Genomic DNA, 24,885 nt, shown 5'->3' with positions numbered 1-24,885 from the left:
CATTAATTGGGTTTAGGTATCACATGTCCAAACAAGGGAAGGCGTTGAAAGGTTCTCTTTTCTTTGGGTGATTTTAAAACTTGGCGACTCACTCACTTAAAATAATTCTTACTTTGAATAAAAAGATCCACTGATTCTAGAATCTCCTCGTAACTGAAGCATTCCATCTGAAATAATGTCTCACTATATAGGCAAACCCTGCCAAGAGTGACTTCAGTCAATGCAAAATTAATTCGCTGCAATTTGGAAAACTGCAATCATTTCTTGTTTTACGCGTGTAATTATTCCGTTACTGTGAGACCTTTCTGGAAAGCTCGAAATGCAAGTAGATCGTGTGAACGACCCTAAATAAAATATGCGCAAATGACAGTCAGACACAATGTAAACCCCTGATTGAATAGGGATAAAACAAAATGTGGAAAATAATCTGTCAGTGATTTTAAAAGGAAAAGAAAAGTAATTATTTTAGAAAAACAATAAGCACAATTTTAAATAAGAAGCATGAATATTAAGAACAAAGTAAAGTTGCATCAATTTCTCTGAGTGCAAATTACTCAAAACAGAAATGATTGAAATGGAACGGCTACTTTATCTTTGGACTGAATATTGTAACCAAAAGCAAATACCACTTTGTACAAAAAAAAAATTCAAACCAAAGATTTAAATGTCTTTTCGATGCTTAAATAAAATAAATTTCAAGGGGTTGTGGAAACTTTTGCTGCAAGTTTAGGTTGGTTTGTCTGTGTTAAACATTGAACAAGGTTACACAATGTAAGAATTACAGGCGAAGCTGGCAGCCCTGATGAAATGAGAAAAAAAAATTCAAAATCTGTGCAATCAACTTTGGACAAAAAATTTTCTAAGAAATACAGTATAACTCTGATCATCTGAAATCAGATTCTCCGAAATCCTCATTTATCTAATTTTTTTTTACGATTTCGGATAAATGAGGATATCGGAAAGAAATCAGAAATTCTCATTTTTCCAACATTTTTCCGGATCCAAACTGATGTCACAGTTGAAAAAAAAATTCACCTGTCATGAAATTAGCACGAGAGTTGTCCTCGTTTCAGGTAACTCCCTCTCCTCTCTCTTTCTGTTTCTTCTTTACCTTCACCTATTGACTTTTCTCTCCAAATCTCCCTCTCAAACTGGGCGCCACTGTCTCCCAGCCGCAAGCGGCCAGAAGAACCCCTTGCAGGAGCGGGACCTCGGGGACAGTGGCATTCCTTCCCCTTCCCTCCCTCCCTCCTTGGCACACCGGAACTCCCGACACTGAACCTTCCCCTCAGCCTATGACTGCACACAGCACACACTGACTCCCTGTGTGTAGTAGGCCTAGGGGAGGATTCGGAGTTGGGACTCCCAGTGTCCGGCAAGACAAGAGCCTGCCGACTCGCTGGTGAATGCTCTATCGGCCCAGGAAGTCTCTCTGGGGATCGGCTGCAGCAGTGGAGATGTGTCAGAGATCGGCCCCAGCGGTTGGGAGGTCTCGGTGATCGGCAGCGGCATTGCAGCCAGTATTTTTTTTTTGCTGAGAATTAAACATTATTTTAATGCTTAAATAGCCTTCCCTTGATGTTTGTTCGTGTTTAAACATTGATACAAGTGATTTGCTGTTGCTACTGGACTGTTTTATAAAAATTAACAGTCCTTCGAAAAAAACGTTTGTCCGACCTAGGCCTGGTCCTAACCATTACAGATAATCAGAGTTGTCCTGTAGTTTGGTTCTAATGTAATTATGAAATAAGTGAAAAATTTCATAATTATTTTTATTAACCTTAACAGTTTTGGCATTATAAGCACCGAAAAGTTGTTTTTATTTTTATGTCTTGATGGATGATCTGAAAGGACGAGAATTCATTGTAATTATTCCCATTGATTCTATTAATCGCTTAACGTGAATTCGTCTTGCACGAGTAAAAAATCGGAACGGATTAATCGCGTAAAACCTGGTTTGCCTGTACATAATCTAGTCATATGGATGTAGAATTTCTCCTTTTAGTTCAATAAAGTCAACACTAGTGTCATTAAAAATATCAAATCAGGAATTTGATCATTGCAATATGAATTCTTACAGGAGGACATTGGTGCCTGCCAGTGTTTGCTTATTTCACAAAAAATTATTGACAAAATAAAACCGTTCAGTCTTTTCACATCCTTAGAGTCATAACCATATTTACAATCACTGTATATTGTTACATTTGTACTCCATTTAGTGCCCTTGCCTCCACTTGTTTGAAAGACTCTTCCCCCCGCCCCCAATCTCAGCCCTCAATGTCCAGTAGTCCAGTAGACTGTGATTCTCCCCCACTAAGCTCTTGTGTTGACTGTGCCAAGCCTCAGGGCAACCCTCAGCACATACTCCTCCAGCTTGGAAAATGTCAGTCGGATACCTTCCCTCACCGACCTCTTGGTGTGCCGAAAGACTAGCACGTTTCAGAGAAAGGGTGTCTTTCACAGAGTTATGTGTCTTCCAGCAGTTCAGGATTTCTGCCTCTGGGTGCTGGGGATGATCCACAACAAGGTCCCTTGCTTTCTTCTCCACACACTCTCAGTCAATCATACTTGAACTCTGAGGACTGTACGCCTGAGCAGTTGGAAAATAGTTTGCTGTTTTGATGTTTAATGAGGTATCCACTTTCATTGAGGTGAATTTTATGGACAATTGTTTTTGGCTGCAATTACAAACTTGCTATTGGAGAACTGACTTTTGGTTGCTACCGTACATTTACTTCACAAGATGCTGGAATGAATGCTGTGAAATTACCATGGGGGTGGGGTGGGGTGGGTGGTTATCATGGCAGCCAGCTCCGCTGTTGACTGAAACCATGATTGAGTCTTAGCACAGCACCACCTTGCTGCCCCAGTACCATATTTCTTGATTTCCTTCGTCAAATAAGCTGTCAATCTCTGTCTTAAATAAACTTGACAACTGAGCCTCCCCAACTTGTGAGTTTCACCGATTCACTATCCTCTTCTAATTCTTCTCATCATTCCAACATGGACATCCAGTGTCTTGAGACAGTGATGTCCGGGTTTGGACACTCCAGCCAGGGGAAGCATCATTCCCCCGCATCTCTCCAGTTCAACCCCTGAAGAATTTTGTTTGTCTGCTTTTGGAGAGGCTGGGCCTCTCGTGCTTAATCTATCCTCTCTCAACAAACCCGACATCCCCAAAATCTGTCCAGTGGAACTTTGCTGCTGCACCCACTCCATCACTAATGTTTCCTTCTGTGCGGGGAAGAAGTCCAGATCAGTCAGCAGCATTCCAAGTTCTTACTGAGCAACAGGAGCAAGGTCCTTCCATTGGGTTTATATGACTACTCGACAGTCGCCACAGATGGGGTAGGTTAAGAGGCCTGTTTCTCCCCCTCCCCCCCCCCATTTACTCCATTCTATCCTCTTGCAAACAAGACCACCATCCCATTTACCTCCTAATTGCTTGTCAAGCCTTTGTTTATTTTCAGTGTTTTGTTTTCAGTGCTTGAGTCTCTCCAACAACTGACACTGTTTAAAAAAAAAATTCTCAATCATTGTTATTTGCCAAAGGTCAGTGGCTTTCCTTAATTCCCACATGATGTTTCATCTGCCACGTCGTTGTCTATTTGCTTATTGAGTGCATCTTCTTTGCAATCTAAACAGCCTCCTACCTTTGTATCATCAGTGAACTGGAATATTTTGCACTTCCTCCAAGTTAGTGATGTGTTGTGAATAGTTTAGCCTCATCACTTATTCCTACAATCAAGTCATAACCTGTCAACTTAAAAGTGATCCATTCATTCCGACTGTACGTTTTTAGATCGCTAACTAATGTTCAACGCATGCCAATATATAATCAATAATATACGTTCTGCTGACTACAATCTCAGAAACTCCTAGGGCATTTTGCAAACATTATTTCTCTTTCATAAATCCTGTTAATTCTGCAATTTTTTAATTACTTTCCAAGTTTCTTGTTACCACAAGTTTGAGAATAAAATCCAGTACTTGTCAAGCCAACTGGTCAATAATTCCTCATTTCTCTTTCTCTTCTTTCTTGAAAAAGGTGGCATAGTTAGTGCAATGCTGTTACAGTACGAGAGATCGGGTTCGAATCCCGCACTGTCTGTAAGGAGTTTGTATGTTCTCCCTGTGTCTGCATGGATTTTCTCCGGGGGCTCCAGTTTCCTCCCGCCCTGCAAAAAAAAAATGTACTAGGGGTTGTAGATTAATTGGGTGGCACGGGCTTGTGGGCCGACAAGGCCTGTTACTGTGCTGCATGTCTAAACTAAAATTTAAAAACTGGGTAGCATTTGGTATCCTACAATCTGGAATGTCGTTGGAGGACAGACAGTGCAACTATTTTTCTATATACTCACCTTTTTAAAAGCCAGTCCTGAGGAGTTTATCTTCCTTCTCATATACTCATATACTAGCTTTTTACTGATTTTTACTGATGCTTAATTTTATTTTCTCTCCTCACTCACTATTAGCATGTGGTCCCCTCTGTTTCCCCTCTGTCTTCTGTGAAGACAAACACAAAATAATTGTTTATTTTCTCTTGTAGTTTCCTTATTTCCCCAATACATTTCTCCTATTTCAAGAGACTCATGTTAACTTCTGCTCATCTTTTGATCTGCAAAAACTAGCGCAGTCTGTGAATTTTCTTGCCAAAAGTTTCTCTTGTATCTTTAACAGATCACATTGCTATTTAAGATTTTGCATTAATTGAAGGGGGTGTAACATCATACATATTCACGAACCTTTCCAATCTAATACAGTAAACTCTATGCTTTCAGTTTGAGGGGCGGCACGGTTTGCGTAGCGGTTAGACCAACGCTGTTACAGTGCCAGCAATTGGCATCATGTTTCAAATCCCACGTTCTCTGTAAGGAGTTGGTATGTTCTCCCTGTGTCTCTCTCTCTCTCTCTCTCTCTCCTCCTTCAATCTCTCCTTCCCTCCTCAGTGATTGTAATCTGCGCATGTGTTCCAAATCACTTTTTTAAAATAAAAACGGCATTGGGTCCGACAAAGCACGTTTACTTGACGTCACTCTAAGAGAAGCACTGAAATGATGATATTTATGGGGGGTGGTAGCAGTGGGAAGTGAACTGCGTGCATTGATTGGATGGAAGCATTTCCTTCAGAGAAGGAAAAGCGACCACGTTGATACAGGTAGAGCCCGACTTACCTTTATTCAAAACGGATTCTGTTCATCGTAACTTCAAATTCATAAATCAGAACATTGTAAGTCGAGGTCTATCTGAACATAATTCCCTGAGCATCACAATTGAATAGGGTTCTTAAGAGAACTTTTGACATCTTGGCCTTCATCAATCAAAAGTATTGAGTACAGGAGTTGGGATGTTATGATAAAGTTGTCTAAGACATTGTTGAGCACAAATTTGGAATAGTGTGTTCAGTTTTGTCACCTAACTACCTAACTGCGCTGGGTAGGTAACGTCTCCAGAATGGAGGACCATCGCCTCCCCAAGATCGTGTTATATGGCGAGCTCTCCACTGGCCATCATGTCAGAGGTGAACCAAAGAAGAGGTACAAGGACTGCCTAAAGAAATTTCTTGGTGCTTGCCACATTGGCCACTGCCAGTGGGCTGATATCGCCTCAAACCATGCATCTTGGCGCCTCACAGTTCGGCGGACAGCAACCTCCTTTGAAGAAGACCGCAGAGCCCACCTCACTGACAAAAGACAAAGTAGGAAAAACCCAACACCCAACCCCAACCAACCAATTTTCCCCTGCAACTGCTGCAACCGTGTCTGCCTGTCCCGCATCGGACTTGTCAGCCACAAACGAGCCTGGAGCTGATGTGGACATTTACCCCCTCCATAAATCTTCATCTGCGAAGCCAAACCAAAGAAAAAAAAGAAGACAGGAAAGATACCGATAGATAGAGGAGTGCAGAGAAGATTTACTGGGATGTTGCTGGGTCATCAGGAACTGAGTTACAAGGAAAGGTTAAATAGACAAGGACTTTATCCCTGGAGTGTAGAGGAATGAGGGGAGATTTGATCGAGCTATTTAAAATTATGAGGGGGATAAACAGAGTAAATGTAGATGGTACTTTTTCCACTGAGAGTAGGTAAGATACAAACCAAGGGACACGGGTTAAGAGTGAAAGGGGAAAATTTTAAGAGGAACATGAGGGGGAACTTCACACAGAGAGCGGTGGGAATGTTGTCGAGCTTCTAGCTGAAGTGGTGAATGCGGGCTCAATTTTAACATGAGGAATTTGGACAGCTTCAGTCTTCTCAGGAAGTGCAGTCATTGTGGCATCTTCCTGACGAAGCGAGGCAATGTTAAAGGTCCAAGGATCTACAGAGATGTTGATGTGTAGTGGAGGGTGGTCATTCCTGGTTCTCCTGAAGTCCTTAATCATCTCCTTCATCTTGTCCAAATTGATACTCAGGCTGTTACTCGTGCACCAAGAAAGATACTTGGGTAAGTTCTTGGATAGGAAGGGTGAGGAGGAAAAGGCCCAAATTCAGACAAATGGAATGATCTTAGTTGTCATGGATAGGGGAAAATGAGAGGGTCTGTCTCTGTACTGTATGGTTCCCTGATTAAACAAGAAAATCTGCACAGCTCAATTTGAGCTCAATACATAAACATGCTGAAGAAACTCAGCATGTCACGCAGCATCCACAGGAATGGGCCCTTCCTGAAATGGGTCAATGTGGGGGTGGAGTGGAAACTAAAGTGAGTCGCCCCTATTGCCTGAATACAACCACTCTACAAAATGATCACCCAGTGTGCATCTGGTTTCTTTGACTTGGAGGACCCAGGAGAGCTGAGGAACAGCGCTGCACTGAAGGGTTCAACCACCTGGTCCTAATGATGGAGCTCCAAACAGGCTTTAAATGCCCTGCTCAAGGAACTGACAGTGTTTGTAAGTAAAACTTCTGCAGCCGCAGAGGTCTGTACCCAAGATGGTTGCGCCTGCACTTTCCCTGGGCGCTGAAGGCTTCCTGATCATGTCAGGTGTTTGAACCTAGAGCGTGGGTTACCGTGTCTGTTAGCTGCGGGAGCACTGGAGGAGAATCTATGGACATTCGTTGATTCTGAATGGACTCCCTTTTGCTTTTCTCTTACTGTATGGGCTGGTAGCCAAAACCTATGGCGACTCTTCATCTGCCTTTCAGCAGGTAGAGTGCATTTTGTGTAATATTACACAAGGCTGCGTTCTCGCACCAACCCTCTTTTCAATCTTCTTCAGCATGATGCTGAAACAAGCCATGAAAGACCTCAACAATGAAGACGCTGTTTACATCTGGTACCGCACGGATGGCAGTCTCTTCAATCTGAGGTGCCTGCAAGCTCACACCAAGACACAACAGCAACTTGTCCGTGAACTACTCTTTGCAGACGATGCTGCTTTAGTTGCCCATTCAGAGCCAGCTCTTCAGCGCTTGACGTCCTGTTTTGCGGAAACTGCCAAAATGTTTGGCCTGGAAGTCAGCCTGAAGAAAATTGAGGTCCTCCATCAGCCAGCTCCCCACCATGACTACCAGCCCCCCCACATCTCCATCGGGCACACAAAACTCAAAACGGTCAAACAGTTTACCTATCTCGGCTGCACCATTTCATCGGATGCAAGGATCGACAACGAGATAGACAACAGACTCGCCAAGGCAAATAGCGCCTTTGGAAGACTACACAAAAGAGTCTGGAAAAACAACCAATTGAAAAACCACACAAAGATTAGCGTATACAGAGCCATTGTCATACCCACACTCCTGTTCGGCTCCGAATCATGGGTCCTTTACCGGCATCACCTACGGCTCCTAGAACGCTTCCACCAGCGTTGTCTCCGCTCCATCCTCAACATTCATTGGAGCGACTTCATCTCCAACATCGAAGTACTCGAGATGGCAGAGGCCGACAGCATCGAATCCACGCTGCTGAAGATCCAACTGCGCTGGGTAGGTCACGTCTCCAGAATGGAGGACAATCGCCTTCCCAAGATCGTGTTATATGGCGAGCTCTCCACTGGCCACCGAGACAGAGGTGCACCAAAGAAGAGGTACAAGGACTGCCTAAAGAAAGCTCTTGGTGCCTGCCACATTGACCATCGTCAGTGGGCTGATATTGCCTCAAACCGTGCATCTTGGCGCCTCACAGTTTGGCGGGCAGCAACCTCCTTTGAAGAAGACCGCAGAGCCCACCTCACTGACAAAAGACAAAGGAGGAAAAACCCAACACCCAACCCCAACCAACCAATTTTCCCCTGCAACCGCTGCAACCGTGTCTGCCTGTCCCGCATCGGACTTGTCAGCCACAAACGAGCCTGCAGCTGACGTGGAGATTTACCCCTCCATAAATCTTCGTCCGCGAAGCCAAGCCAAAGAGAGACACAATATTACATGTTCTGCACTATTACATGACTGTGCTTCAGTATTCATCAGAGAAAAAGAGCTTGATCAGGGTGGTCGAAGTAGAACAGACCTGTGTGCTGGACAATGTGGAGATTAAGGAAGTGTTGGATCTTCTTAAGAACATCAATATTGATAAATCCCTGGGAGCGAACACATTATACCCCAGGTTGCTGTGGGAAATGAGAGAAGGGATAGCTGGGGCAGTAGCGATGATCTTTAGGCCCTCTTTGATGGAGGGGAGGTGCCAGAGATCGGAGAATGGTAAATGTAGTCCCCCTTTTTTTAAAAAAAAGGTAATGGGGGAATCCTGGGAATTATAGACCAGTGATTCTTACGTCAGTGATGTGCAAACTGTTGGAGAGCATTCTTAAGGATAGGATCTATGAGTATTTGGAGAAGTACAGTCTACTCAAGGATTGTCGCATGGCTTTGTAAAGGGAAGGTCATGTGTCATGAGCCTAAATGAGTATTTTGAGGAGGTAACAAAATCAATTGACAAGGTCCCCCATGACATGAGACTCATCCAGAAAGTCATGAGGCATGGGATCAGTGGAATCATGACTGTATGGATAAAAAAATTGGCATGCAGGAAGAAAACAGAGAGTAGTAGTGGAAGGAAAGTATTCTGCCGGAAGGTCAATGACTAGTGGAGTGTCACAGGGATCTGTTCTGGGACCCCTGATCTTTGTGATTTTTATAAATGACCCTGGATGAGGAGGCGGAAGGATGGGTTAGTAAGTTTGCAGATAATACGAAGGTTGGAGAAGTTGTGGGTGAACTGAAAGTTGTTGAAGGTTACAAGAGAACATAGGATGCAGAGTTGGGCAGAAAAGTGGCAGATGGATTTCAATCCGGATAGATTTCAATCCGGATAAGTGTGAGGTGATGCATTTTGGGTGGACAAACCAGAAGGTTTAGTAGAGGGTTAATGGTCAGTTACTTAGGAGTGTAGATGAACAGAGGGATGTTGGAATTCAAATCCATACATCCCTCAAGGCTGCCGAACAGGTTGATTTGATAGTTAAAAATGCCTATGGAATGCTGAGCTTCATTAATAGGAGGATTGAGTCAGGAGTAGAAAGATCATTTTGCAACTCATCAAATCTCTGGTAATATCACACTTAAGGTATCATGTTCAGTTCTGGTCACCTCATTATAGGAAGGACGAGGAAGCTATGGAGAGGGTGCAGAGGAGATTTACCAGGATGTTACCTGGATTAGAAAAAAAGCTCTATAAGGCAAGGTTAGCAGAGCTGGGACTTTTCTCATTGGAGTGTAGAAGGGTGAGAGGAGACTTGATAGAGGTCTACAAGATTCTGAGAAACGTAGATAGGGTGGACAATCAGCACCTATTTCCCAGGACAGGAATAGCAAACACCAGAGTACATATGTACAAAGTTAAGGGTTGGAAGTTTAAGGGAAACATCAGGGGTAAGTTTATTTATACACAGAGAGTAGTGGGTGACTGGAAAGCCCTGCCGGAGATGGTAGTGGAGGCTGAAACATTAGGGGCATTGAAGAGACTCTGAGACAGGCATGTGGGTGAAATAAAAATAGAGTGTTACGGAGTAGGGAGAGTTTAGAACCTTTTTTTGCAGAATATATGGGTTAGCGCAATATCAAGGGCCAAAGGACCTTTACTGTGCTCTACAGTTCTATGCTCTAAAACAGCCTGTGACATTAGAAGTATAGCAAGTGAATCGCTGCTTTAAATGGAAAGGCTGGTTGCATTTGTGGAGGGGATGGTAGAAGTTGCAAAGGCTGTGGTTGTGAGGGGAAATGCTGTGGGAGTGATAGAGTGGGCCAGAAAGTCATGATAATAAACAGGCTCAGTGAAATATCACCACCATCGAGAACCTCTGCAAGCATCGCTGCCATCGGAGAGCAGCAGCAACCATCAAGGATCCACACCACCCAGCACAGGCTCTGTTCTCACTGCTGCCATCAGGAAAGAGGTTGAGGTGCCACAAGACTCACGCCACCAGGTTCAGGAACAACTGCTACCCTCCACCCTCAGACTCCTCAACGACAAACTCAATCAGAGACTAATTTAAGGACTCTTACTGTGCATTTTATTGATGGTCTTTATTTCCCTCTGTATTGCACAGTCAGTTGTTCACATTTCTTTATCTGTTTACAGGTGTACATTGTGTAAATTTTTTTTGCACTACCAAGAAGTGGTAGTTCTGGCTTGCCCACAGGAAAAAAGAATCTGTTGTAGGTGATGTTATGTGTATACTTTATAAAAAAAATTAATTTGAATTAATTAATTGAATTCACCACGATAACAGGCCATTTCAGCCCATGAGTCCATGTTGCCAAATTTACACACATTTAACCTACACCCTGGTATGTTTCTGACAATAAATCTGAAATGCTAGAAAGAAAGGTGAAAGAAAAATGAGGCTGATTGTAAAGATTTTGTTTAAGGTGGTTGAAATCGAAAAGAACTACAGTATCTTGAATGTGGAGACTGGGGGAGAGGAATGGGGTGGTGGTAGGTGAGCACCAGGGGAACCCTGTTCTGTTCTGGAAGGTTGGAGCAGATGCAGGAAATGGATGAGATGTGATAAAGCTTGTTCACGAGGGTGGAGGGTGTGACTGAGCAAGGCACGTCAGATGCATTTGGATGGAGACTCTCATCATCGAAGCAGAACTGGAGGAACTGGGAAGAAGGCAACCAGCAGGATGGGTCAAAGAACAATTACATAATTGGGGGGGAGGGGGGGCAATAGCCTTGCAATAGATGTTGGTTGCTGGGCTATCTCCTGCGATGGAGTCAGAGAGATCGAGACAGGGAAGGGAAGAACAGGGATACACCGTGAAGGTGCAGACAAGGTGGGAATTGGCAGCACAAGTTATGGAATTGTCGAGTTCTGCACGAATGCAGGGGGGCAGCCCCAACACAGCTGCCGATGCCCTGGGAAAAGGAGGAGGCGGCGGTTTGGGCAGAACTGAAACAAAGTCAGCTCCACCTATCTCACAAACGTGCAGGTGCTTACAGGCTCATTGTTGAATGTTGATGAAAAACAAAAGGGTGGAGCTGTGGTAACCGCAGTGGTGTGTGTTGACTAGAAAGGGCGGGAAGCGGAGACACAGCACTCTTCTGCAGAGTCCTTCTGGCTCATCCTTATACTGACGGCCCATCAAGGTTTCTTCTTTTTCAATCTTTATTGGTTTTAACATATGCAAAATACTTAGGTAGCTATAGTAATAATAATAAGATCATTAATATCAAGTTACAAGTAACAAATAACAACGAACAAGGTACATAGGAAAAAAGAAAAGGAAAAAACACATTCATAAATAAAGGTTCAAACCCCACCATATGAGGGCTGCTGGCCAAGTTAAGGAGTCCACGACTAAATAATAATACTGTGGTCATTTAAATAAAAAGAGATAATTAATCTACAAATTTTGAAAGCAATTAAGAAAAGGACCCTAATGAGAAAGAAAGTTAAGATCCATTACAGTCATCAAACACCTTTTTTTTCTAGAGACCGACCTGCCATCACATCCGACCATCATCGAGTGGGAGGGATGACATCTTTCCATCTCTGCAAAATGGCCCTTTTAGCGATGGGGGAAGCAAAAGCCACGACATGAAAATGTCAATATTAAATCCATTGGCCCACTCACTCCAAAAATAGCAATGAAAGGGTGAAGAGTCAAATTAATATTAAGAAAGTGCCAACAGAGAAGGACATAGCCAAAACTAAATAATAATACTGTGGTCATTTAAATAAAAGAGATAATTCTTTGTTTTTTTCTTCTTTCTTCTTTGGCTTGGCTTCGCGGACGAAGATTTATGGAGGGGGTAAAAAGTCCACGTCAGCTGCAGGCTCGTTTGTGGCTGACCAGTCCGATGCGGGACAGGCAGACACGATTGCAGCGGTTGCAAGGGAAAATTGGTTGGTTGGGGTTGGGTGTTGGGTTTTTCCTCCTTTGCCTTTTGTCAGTGAGGTGGGCTCTGCGGTCTTCTTCAAAGGAGGCTGCTGCCCGCCAAACTGTGAGGCGCCAAGATGCACGGTTTGAGGCGTTATCAGCCCACTGGCGGTGGTCAATGTGGCAGGCACCAAGAGATTTCTTTAGGCAGTCCTTGTACCTTTTCTTTGGTGCACCTCTGTCACGGTGGCCAGTGGAGAGCTCGCCATATAATACGATCTTGGGAAGGCGATGGTCCTCCATTCTGGAGACGTGACCCATCCAGCGCAGCTGGATCTTCAGCAGCGTGGACTCGATGCTGTCGACCTCTGCCATCTCGAGTACCTCGACTTAGGGGTGTGAGCGCTCCAATGGATGTTGAGGATGGAGCGGAGACAACGCTGGTGGAAGCGTTCTAGGAGCCGTAGGTGGTGCCGGTAGAGGACCCATGATTCGGAGCCGAACAGGAATGTGGGTATGACAACGGCTCTGTATACGCTTATCTTTGTGAGGTTTTTCAGTTGGTTGTTTTTCCAGACTCTTTTGTGTAGTCTTCCAAAGGCGCTATTTGCCTTGGCGAGTCTGTTGTCTATCTCATTGTCGATCCTTGCATCTGATGAAATGGTGCAGCCGAGATAGGTAAACTGGTTGACCGTTTTGAGTTTTGTGTGCCCGATGGAGATGTGGGGGGCTGGTAGTCATGGTGGGGAGCTGGCTGATGGAGGACCTCAGTTTTCTTCAGGCTGACTTCCAGGCCAAACATTTTGGCAGTTTCCGCAAAGCAGGACGTCAAGCGCTGAAGAGCTGGCTCTGAATGGTCTACAAATGAATAATCTACAAATAATCTACAAATGATACAACGTGCCTGAATAATCTACAAATGATACAACGTGCCTTCCTCATTTAGGCATTTCTCACATTTAGAGGGGATGTTAAGATAACATTTAGTTAACTTAACCTTAGTAAAGTGGGCCTGATGGACTACTTTAAATTGAATTAACGAGTGCCTGGCACAAAGAGAAGATGAGTGACTGTTTCAAAATAAAATTCCATGTAGTTTCAGCAAATGGTTGTTGAAAGCCTTGCTCCGATAATTTCTTAATACCACCCAGGGAACCATCGTTCATAAAGGGCAGAAAGCAATCCTTTATGATTAGGTTTAAAATTATATGCTTCCCAAATAAGATTAAAATAAATCCTGGGGAAGCTTCAACATTTAAGAATTTGAGAAGCTCCTAATGGGTAAATAATGAAAAAAGTGATGTTTATGTATTTTAAATTTAATAAATAATGGACCAAAATTTGAACAATATATAGGTGTGGAAAAGATTGGATACCAAAGTTTAGCCACTGAGTATAATCTAAATCTTGGATCAAAGATTAAAAATAAATACCAGTTACATAGAATGGGGCTAATCAATAAAAACCGATAGCAACCAAAATGTTTTCTAAATTGAAACCAAATTCTCAAAGTGTGTCTGACGACCAAATTATCAGTTAACTTGGAAGCCAAAAAAGGCAAGGGTACTCTAAGTATTGAAAGAAGAGAATACCTTTTAGTAGACTTAATCTCTAGGTCTATCCATCTTGAAGCACCTTGATGAATCCAAATAGTAATATATCTAATATTCGGTGCCCAGTAATAAAATCTGAAATTAGGTAATGCCAAACCTCCATTTATTTTACTGTTCAGCCCCCATCAAAGTTTCAAGTGGCCTGCAAAAGGGAAAGGCAGTGTTGTTTTTTTTTTGACATTTTGAAGCCGTGTAGGTCCATGTTCAAGATGGCGGTACCCTTGCTTAGCAGCAGACCTCGAGGAACTGAAGGATCAGCAAAATGGTAGAAAACACCAGAGAGGGGGCAATCCTGACATTGGATGGAGGTGCAAAGTAACTGAACCTGGTGGTAAAAATGAACCTTTCAGGACCAAGGATTTGAAAACTGTCAGGGTGGGGCGGGAGGGAGAGCATCCGAGGTATCATGGTCATAAGAGGGAAAGGACTGGGCATGGGAAAAAGGATGGAGTCATGATTGGAAGAAATTAGTTCATTGGGGAAGAACTACCTGAAAAATGTCCCCTCTGGGATCTGACCGGTTGTGTCAGAAATGTATCGCTTTTTGCTTCAAGTTCTTTGGCATCTAAAATTTATTTTCTGTACCTTATTAAGTTGTAATTTGCTGCAGTGTCCACTGGGTTTGTGAACAGAACTTTTGGACAGGGATGTATTTTATTCCAAGAAAATTATCGAAGATTGCCTTGCAACTCATTCTTAGCAGTTGTGTCAAAGACGATATTGCATCCAGGGATCTAATATTTCTGGTATCGTGGGTGAAGAAATAGATGGCTTACAATCACGGAATGTTAAACTGGATTCCCATTTTCCCCCTCCCCTGTGAGTTCATAGTTTTTCACTTTCAAAGCATTGCCCATATTTGCTTCTGTTTTACTTCCAAAGTTGCTGAAGTTCAACCCTCCCAAATTGAGAGTTGTCAACCAGAGAGGATGAAACCTGTCTTCTCCCATAGGTGCTTAAGGTATGAGTAGCCAACTGAGCTGCCAAGAAAAATGGCACATAAAATATTTGTGCACACCTTTGTCATTACCATATTCACTAATTTTATAAAAGGCACCTGACACATTGCTTGCATGTGCATCCCATTCGACAACTGTCTAAATCCTGTGGCTTTCTGTCCTTGGGTAAGTTAATTTCAGTTTTCTCCCATGGGTTAGTTCCTTACCCTTGGCTCTAAAGTATCATTTTTTAAATCATCTGTCCCAAGCTTTTGTCATAATTGAAAGAACCTTCAAAACATTGTTTCCCATAATCCCACAATTACTCTCATAAACCATCTTCTCTCACACCTTGATGAGCTTGTATTTTTTGAAAAAAATGTTTACATCTTAAAATTCAGGGTTGGCGCAGTTAGCGTAGCATTTAGCACAGCACTATTACAGAGCCAGCATCCCCGGGTTGGAGTCCCATGCTGTGTGTAAGGAGTTTGTATGCTCTGTCTGTGTCTAAGTGGGTTTCCTCCAGGCATTCCTGTTTCCTCCTACCTTTGTTATAAACCACAATAGATAATGAGCCAGACAGTGTTTAATTTTAAAACACTCACTCTTAAACAATGGATTTAACTCCTAAGCTATGTGTGTGTGTGTGTGTGTGTGTGTGTGTGCATGTGCACTCAAGCCATTACACTCCAGGCCAAAATCTAGAAAGTTTCTTCAAAGTTTAGTCTTTCAAATTCAGTGTTGAAGCGTGGTCCTTTGAAATTTGATGCCTAGAATTAATGTCAAACTAATGGGAAGAGTGGAGTTGTGGCTGCTACAGATTCATGAATTCTCCTTGAGTTGCCTTTGAAGAAATGTCCACCCCCACACAAGCTGTGATCACAACACTCCTGGTCCTTTTGTTGGCAAGACTTGAACGGGTGGCCTCCATGAAGCTTCCAAGACCTTGGCACCGGTCTTTCCAAGAAACCTCACTGTTAGTCACAATCAAAATGAAGAACTTTGCTTCTCAAAAGACCTTCCTGGCACAGGTCAAAACACCAAAAAGGTGCAGTCATTCACAGAGCATCCTTTGTTCTGAATTCCACAAAATGGCTGGCCACGAGCTGCTTCAAAAAGCTCTTTTCTCTCCAGCAGTCAGAATGGTTCTTCCCTGCAAAGTCACAGTGACTTTGCAAATGTTTCAAATCTGGAACAGACTGACAAGCCTTCCCTCAATTCTTTCAATGTATTAAATTGTCGCTGGGCTTTGTGTTGTGATAGCGCTTGTGGGAAATGTTAAATGTTGATTGTTAATCCCATTTTACGGGAGGTCGTAATACTTTTCAAAGATGTATGGGGGTTGTAGGTTTTCTTGGGTGGTACAGGCTCGGGGGCTGGAAATGCCTGTTACTATTCTGTTTGTCTAAATTTAAAATTTAAATTTAAACGTTCATTTCCAAAGGAATAGAATTGTCAACTTTGAGTGGAAGCTTGCTTAGTCCACACTTTGAGTATTTTATGAGGACGTTTGGTCTCAGTGTTACTGGACAGATGGTGTGAAAACAGTTTTCTTTAATATCAGCATTGAGAGGTTAACTGCGGGAGCCCGTTGAACAGTTTGGACTTGTGAGAAAGGGCCTAATTGTTGCTAAAAGCTGCATCTCTCTCTACTTCTGAGACTGATCCAAGTGCACATGTTTCTTTGATAAAGCACAACTCTTAAACATAGCCTTGATTCCCTCCTCTGCCAAATACTGCACTGAAGGTGCCAAGCGACATTGTCCAACATGATTACTCTCTATGATCAGTCTAGTTTTCTTTTTTTTTTCGAAGTAGGTTTTGCTGTCCAAATCCGTAGTTTATTATTTGAGAATGCAAAAAAAAGCAAGCGGGTGGATTTAATTCCTGACTACAAGCCAGATTGGGTGGAGATCAAATACACCAAATTATTGAGATGTTTGTAGTGATGGTCCATAACATCAAAGTGGCGTTAAGCAGAAGCCCATACAGCACGGAATCTTCTGTTGTTTTGTGATCGCTGCTTTACCCTGCTTCAAGCTGCGAGAAACTGGATACAGCCACGCTCCCAAATCTAGAGCACTCATCCAAGGTGCTACAGGATCTGGGGTTGCTCAGCCTGTTATGAGACCTCTGTGCACTGAAGGCATCAGACTTCTACGATTTCTGGTTTGGCTGCAAAAGGAAGGGTGCTCCAGTTTCCTCCCCTGTGCGCTCTCCTCAAAAAAAACCCCATTGAACCAGAGAACACAGCAGCACACAAACAGGCCATTTTCTCCATCTCGGCTATGCCGAACTGTAATTAGAATCAGGATTTATTGTCATGATGTTAATTATATTGTCATAAAGAAACTTGGGTTCCTTTAAAACAACTATAATTTATTAGCTGTCAAACTTATGACCGGATGGAGACAGCCATCTTGAATCTCCGAGCTGCAACAAACTAATCTCTGACTCCCTCTAATGGTTAGGAGGACCATCAGCACTCTATCATTACACCCCCTTTCCTTGAGATGTTTAATCTAACAGCATAACACACTAATACAGTATTCATTTCAATTTAAAGTTCAACACAAATGTATACACAACATCAGCAGCACAAACCTTTTAATTGAGCAGTTCTTTTTTTTAGAAACTCAGCTTGTTAGGTACGTCTGAATCTTCTTAACACAGGTGCTTGTGTCAGCTCTGCTGCTCCTATACTGTCCAGCACTGATGGTCTTTCCTCTGTTGTGTAGGCTGGATCTTCTGCACTTGTCTGTTCCTGCAGCATCCCTTACATTTTCAGCAGGCTCTTTTGATTTCTTCTCAGTATTTGACCATCCTCTGTTCTGACAGTGTAGAATCTTGGATTTACGTCCTCCAGAACAGTGGCCTTTTTGTCCCAAGTGTTGGAATCTCTGAGTCTTACTGTGTCATGTTGTGCCAGTGGCCCTAAGCTTTTTGCTGACTTGTCATAGTTGGGTTTTTTTTCTCCATTGCAAACACTTTTGTTTCCATTCTTCTTCGTCGACATCTCTGTTCTTGTTCAGGTCTGCAAAGTAGGGAAGTGTGGTGCCTAATCTACGTCCCGTCAGAAGCTCAGTGGGTGACATGCCATGTTCAAGTAGCAAAGCTCTGTAACTCAGTAGAGCTAGATACGGATCTGACCCACTGTCTAGTTCATTTTTTTAGCAACTATTTAACTATGTGAACTCATTTCTCTGCTTTACCGTTTGACTGTGGATGCAAAGGACTTGAAGTCACATGTTGGAAATCATACTCTTCTGGAAAGTTCTGGAATTCTCTACTGCTGTAGCATGGTTCATGGTCACTGTAGACAATATGAGGAATTCCGTGTCTTACAGAGATCTATTTCATATATTTGATCACATAAGCACCAGACATGTTAGGAAGCAGCACAATCTCCAGATAGTTTGATAGATAATCAATAACCAGTAAGTAATTATTTCCATTTATATGCCATGGTTCTGCTGGTACATCAGTTATTTTCAAGGATTCCTTAGTGTGCTTTGCATGATGTTTCAAACAGGTCTCACAACTGAAACCGTCCTGTCAATGTCAATAAACAGCAGTTCCAACCCTCCTCTTGCATTTTTCCATTCCAAGGTGCCCCTCGTGCACCCTTTTCATCATCTCTTGTTGCAGTGATTGAGGAATGACAATTCTGCTCTCTCTGAGTAGAAGCCCATTGACAAACACTCAGCTCAGCTCTGATGTTATCGTATGGCTGACATTCACACCTAGGCCATACTTCATTCAGATTCTTCATGATGTTCTGTAGAACTGTGTCCTTTTCAGTTTCTGCTCTGATTTGCTTGGATTTCATGTCAGATACAGGGAGAGATTCAATGATTAGGTTCATGTGGAGATTCACCTCTGTCTCTGTGGAACTCTCAATGTGTGTTTCACTCTGCATCATTGTCCTGGATAACGTATCTGCTAACGCAATAAGTTTCCCTTATTGTGTTACCCAATTCACCAATTCAAGTCATAACATTGTAATTTTATCATCAGTCTCTGGATTCTCGGTGACATTTCATTGAGTTTTTTTCTTGATTATCACTATAATGGCTTGAGGTTTGCATCTGCCATGAATGTTGATCGACCATACACATAACTGTTGAATTTATCGAGTCCATAAATCAGTCCTAGACATTCTTTCTCGATCTGTGCATATCAACATTCAGATGTTGTCATTGTCCTTGATGCATATGCTACTGGCCTCCAATCTTCTCCAATAGCCTGAAGTAGTACGGCACCTATTCCATCTTTTGAAGCGTCCATAGATATTTTTGTCCTTCTGGATTCATCAAAGAACGTCATAAGTACTGATTCCTTTCAGTTAAAATGATCTTCAGTCATCCATGTATACATGTACCTCATTTATGCCTTCTATGATGTGCTCCGTTTTCCTGTGGAACACATCCAGAGCTGAGGAAATTCCAAAAGGCATCCTCAGACAGGAGTATCGGCCAAATGGTGCATTAAATATACAGTATTTTGTGCTATTTTCATGCAGTTTTATTTGCCAGAAGCTCTGGGATGCATCCAATTTGGTGAAAGACTTTGCGCCGGCCATCTCACTTGTAATTTCATCCCTGGTTGGAATCTGATCATGTTCCCTCTTTATATTAGCATCAAGTCTTTTGGGTCCATGCACACGCATAGGTCACCGTTCTTCTTTTTGACACACACCATTGAATTCACCCATTCTGTGGGCTCCTTCACTTTCTTTATAACTCCTAATGCCAATAACTTGAGTTCCTGCTTGAATTTTTCTTTTAATGGTGCTGAAACCTCCCTCAGGGAATGTAGTATTGAGTGTGCATCCTCTTTTAACTGTATCTTATAGGTGAATGGAAGAACTCCAAACCCTTTGAAGATGTCTGTAAATTGAGTCAGTATTTCCTCTTTTCTGTTCCATACATTGGCGCTGTTAGTGTGGTACACCCTCTTGACTAGGCTTAAGTTTTCTCATGCTTTGACACCAAGCAGTGATTCGTGTCCATCTGGGACAACTACAAACATGAGGTGGTGCTCTTTACCTTTAACTTTCACCTTTAGTCTACTTGTGCCTTTTATGTCAATGTGCTGTCCATTGATGGCTTTGAGCTGTGCAGGATTTGCATGAAAATATGGCTTTATCATCATTGCCCTGATATGAGCCCATTGCGCTCACATATCAAATTGATCTTTGCTCCTGTGTCGCTTGAAAGGAATACTTGCTCCATTTGTATGCAATGACAGTTCACTTATCCTGCTCTTCTCTGTTCATGCTTCACTGTTCCATGTCTGTTGGTTTATAATCTTCCAGCATTACCATGCCAATGAAAAGTGTATCACTTAGAGCAGTTTCTTCTATTGTGTGATCAGTTTCCCTTCTGTTCTGTTTCCCTTTGGAAAAACATTACTTTGTGTAATGATTCTGCCCTTTCACTTATTGCAGACTTTTCCATAGGCTAGGCATCGTTTTGATGCATGTTGAGTGTTACATCGTTTGCAATTGAATGTCTCTCCATCTTTTTCTTGTTTCCTATATCTCATTTTTTTGTTTATGCATGTGTCCAGACATTGTGGCTACAACTATGCTTTCATTTTCACTGGCTTTTGCCCTGTCACCAAACTTTTTTGTGTGTTGCAGATCTAAGGTAAATTCTGTCTCTCATAGCAACCTCTCTTGTACTTTCTTATCACTACTTCCAAACACAATTTGATCACCGATCATTGAATCTTGCAGCGATCCAAAATTGCATGTTCTTGCTTTTAATTTCACGTCCATTTAAAAAAAAACTATCAAAGCTCTCTCCCTGCAGCTGCGAGAGCGAGTAAAACACGTACATCTTGAAAGTTTCTTTTATCCTTGGTGTACAGTGTTCATCAAACATCTTGATAACCTTGTCGAACTTACCCTGGTCTTCTGCTTCGGCAAAAACATATGTATTGAAAACCTCTGATGCTTGAGGTCCCACCATGGTAAGTATCAGTGCAATCTTTCATGTATCAGATTTGCTATAGACTCCAATGGCTTGCAGATACAGCATGAATCTTTGTTTGAGCAGCCTCTACTTGTGTTGACATTTCCACTCCAATTTACAGCATCGGAAGCTTCATACTTTCCACTTCTCTCCTGCTGCATTGAATGATTCTCACTCCTTGTACCATGGGATGTTTCTTTTATTCTAATAAAGAAACTTGGGTACTTCTAAAACAACTATACTTTATTAGGTAAATAGCTCACTGTGGAGGCATCCATCTTGAATTTCTGAGCTGCAGCAAACTAATGTCCAACTCCCCCAGTGGTCAGGAGGATCACTAGTACTCTAACACTACAATGAACATGTCACAAAATTTGTTGTTTTGCTGCAGCATCACAGTGCAAACATTCATATAAACACCTTGCAAAAAAAAAATAAAAATTGTGCACTAAAAGTCAAAATAAGGTAGTGTCTTTGGTTCATTGATCATTCAGGAATCTTAATGGCAGCGGGTGAAGAAGCTGTCCTTGTGTCACTGAGTGCTCGTGTTTAGGCTCCTGTACCTTTTCCCGATGGTAGCAGACTGAAGTGGTGGGGTCTGAGTGGTGGGGGTCCTTGAGGATAAAGGCTGCTATGTTAAGACACAGCCTCTTGTAGATGATGGAGTGAAGTCTGGTATCTGTAATGTCAATGGCCGAGTTAACAATCCTCTGGAGTTTTTTCTTGTCCTGAGCGTTGGCACCTCTGTACTAGACAGTGATGCAATGATTCTGCCTTGACCCATGTACAGGGTTAGTTGATTAATAGGCTGTTATTGGGCAGCACGTGTGTTGTGGGCTGGAAGGGCCTTCTTTCGTGACTTATTGAAATTAAAAATAAATCATTAAACACTTAAGGAACTTCCATTTTGATGATCTTGCAAGCTCAGAAGCTGATAGGAAAACTTGGACAAAGTTGTCAGCATGTCAAGCAAAATTTAGCTTCATAATTAGCTTAAAGAGAACAGTGGTTTTGCACCAAACAGTCCATACCCAGACCCTAACGTCCTTGTGAATGATCAGAGGCTTTCAGTAGTGGACAGTTGTACATATCTTGGCAGCACTGCCTCAAATGAGTCAACACTGACAAACAACATCAACAACAGGATAACAAAAAACCAGCTCTGCTTTTGGTAGACCAAGTGGTAAAATGTAGAAACAAAAAGGAATTGGCCTCGAGACCAACTGATGGTGAGTTCTGCTGTTGTCATACCCAGTCTTCTGTAGGGACAGCTGGGCAGCTTCAGCATTTCCACGCGGCCTGTCCGTGCAGAATACTTCACATCAAATGCAAAACAAGGTTCCTCGCTCAAAGTTAAACAGGAAAGACTGCAGGTATTGTGATTATGGTGCAATACACAAAGGTACTGGAGAAACTCGCAGGTCATGCAGTATTTAAAGGAAGTAAAGGGTAACCAATGTTTCGGGGCTGAGGCCTTCGTTGGTCCTTTACTTCCAAACACAGATCCTGTCTCAGACAAACCTCCCAAGCATTTGCGCATGGTTGAACTTATCACAGATCAGAAAACTAGCACAAGTTAGAAGAATCTCCGATGATAGAACACCAAAGCAGCCGCAAGTAATAGACAGAGCAGGAGTTCCGAAGACTCCTGAAACATCCCTGAAGAATTGCAGCGTTGACGTACAGCACTGGGGGGGGGGTCATCCTGTTTGGGGTACCATGTGAAAAAGCTAGAATGGAGGAAGCAAAGAGGAAAAGAGAGTTTTGAAAATCAAGAGCCACTGATACTACCTCTGTTGGCTGTGTGAAAGGAACTTTTGAGCCTAGATTGATGTTGCAGGCCATATATTTCATCTGTTGCTTGAAAGATACTTGTTCAGCTAAATTGAGTTTGCTGTGTCAAATTGGAATGGCCAGATCTAGATTTCTGTTGGGTTATACCTTTGCTACACAGAAAAATATGGCAAGGTGATGTTGAGACATGATGCAATGTTGTTCACTTGTAGCTGGATTCTTATTTATAAATAGAAGTTTACTTTTTATACTCCAGAGATATTGATCCTCAGTTTCTTCTAGTGTGCATGACTCCTCTCTCCTTCTCAAGTTCATTATCATCTGATTTTAAATATACAACCTGACAAAGCAGCGTCTCCCCAGATCATGGTGCACACACAAAATCACAAAACATACTACATAAATAATCAAAATAAATATATATAAATATTTGAGATGACTCACGGTTACATCAATCTCGCAGCCTGCAGAAAGAAGCTATTCCCCAACCTGGCAATCCTGATCTTGATGCTCCTGTACCACTACCTTGATGGTAGCAAGTTGAAGATGCTGTGTGCTGGATGGAAATGGTCTTATAAAATTCCTAATGCCCTATTTAATTTTTTTTTAAATTTAGACATACAGCACAGTAACAATCCATTTTGTCCCAAAAGTCTGTGCTGCCCAATTTGCACCCCAGTACGTTTTTGAACGGTGGGAGAAAATCAGACCATCTCCACCCCAGGGGAAAAAAACACGCGGAACAGGGAGGACGTACAAACTCCTTACAGACAGTGTGGGATTCGAACCCTGGTCCTGTCCCGATGGCTGGCGCTGTAAAGGCTTTGTGCTAACCGTTAAATGTCATCTATAAATGAAAGGGAGACCCCAGTAATCCTCTCAGCTGTTTTAATAATCCTCTGTTTGACTTCTGGTCTGATGCTTTCCAGCTACCATACCACACAATGATGCAGCCCTACAAGACATACAATTGTACTCCTGTAAAAGGTTGTCAAGATGGAAAGTGTCCTCCCCAACCTCCTTAGGAAGTGTAGGCCCTGCTGTGGCTTCCTAATGAATAAAGGGGTATTTTAAGTCCAGGATAGGTCATCCTTCATATGCAGGCCAAGGTATGTGCTTACCTGTGATGTTCAATGCAGAATAGTTGGCCTTCGTCCCCCTGAAGTCAATATTCAACTCCTTTGTCTTGTCCACAATGAGACTCAGGTTATTGTTTTCGCACCATTTTACGAGCTTTTCAACCTCTTCTCTGATGCCAACTTCTGTTGTATCATCTGCAAATATCCAGTGCAGTCGTGAGTCAGGAACATGAACAGTAATGTGCTGAGCACACAGCCCTGAGGTACTCCAACCCAGACTGGCTGTGGTCTATCAAAGCACTTCATGCTTGTAGAAATCAGTACCACTGTGTGGTCATCATTTTGTCCAGCTACTGTGGCATTCTTGTGCACTGAGATGATGGTGTCTGACTTGAAATCTGTGGGGACAGTGGAAAGCTGCAGTGAGATGTTGCAGATGTCCATTACAAGCTCAGTCAGCTGGGCCGCAAAGACCTTCAGCACCCGACCAGATACATTATCTTGACCTGCTGCTTGGTGTGGTTCACTCAGGATAGGATCTTGCTCACCTCATCCATGGCTATGCTTTCTGTTCTTCAGGGGTAGACGAGGCTTTCTTTGATGTCACTTTATTTCTCTCCTCAAAGTGTGCATAGAAAGTATTCAACCTGCCAGGAAGGGAGGCATCATTGTTGCTGACCTGCAGGGTTGACTTATAGTTATGATTTGAATATGCTGCCACATGTGCCTTGTGTTGCCAGTGTCACACAGGCATCTCTGTGCGTTCCCATGCTTTGCCTTCCTTATTGAACTCGCTATTCTTTTCCCACCCTCTATACCCTTTCCTTTGCCCCTTTTGCCACGCACCCGCTCCACCCCGCCCCCTCAGAGAAAGATGTAACTGTTGTCTGTGATTAATGTCCCTTTGGGTGTCCATCCTGAGGGAAACGGGGTTTTCAGTTTCTTGATTCACCCCTTGTGTTTTATCTGCCAGAGGGAGGTGCAGCCATTCAAGCTGGTTGGCATTATCAGTATTGGCTCATGTGCCTGACTGAAGTGGCATTTTAAACGAGACGCTGAATAAAACATTAACTTCCTCACTTATCTCTTGTCTTGACTCAAATCAAGATCCACAGCTTTATTGACAAAAAATGGTTACCGACCCACTTCTAACATGAGGTGAAAGATTGGCTATTATAGTGTCCAGATTAAATGAGAGAGTAATGTTACCCCTGCTTGAT

The 24,885-nt window shown here is 42.7% G+C and overlaps 1 protein-coding gene across 3 annotated transcripts in view; it reads left to right on the top strand.

Annotated features, from left to right (window-relative positions):
- pola1 (polymerase (DNA directed), alpha 1) overlaps positions 1-24,885 on the top strand; it is a 382,614-nt gene that overhangs the window by 228,147 nt on the left and 129,582 nt on the right. The gene's annotated exons all lie outside the window — the stretch shown is intronic.

The sequence above is a fragment of the Narcine bancroftii genome, chromosome 7 (genome assembly GCF_036971445.1).
Source record: "Narcine bancroftii isolate sNarBan1 chromosome 7, sNarBan1.hap1, whole genome shotgun sequence".
Classification (NCBI taxonomy): Eukaryota; Metazoa; Chordata; class Chondrichthyes; order Torpediniformes; family Narcinidae; genus Narcine; species Narcine bancroftii.
This window is presented reverse-complemented; position numbering and strand designations above follow the sequence as displayed.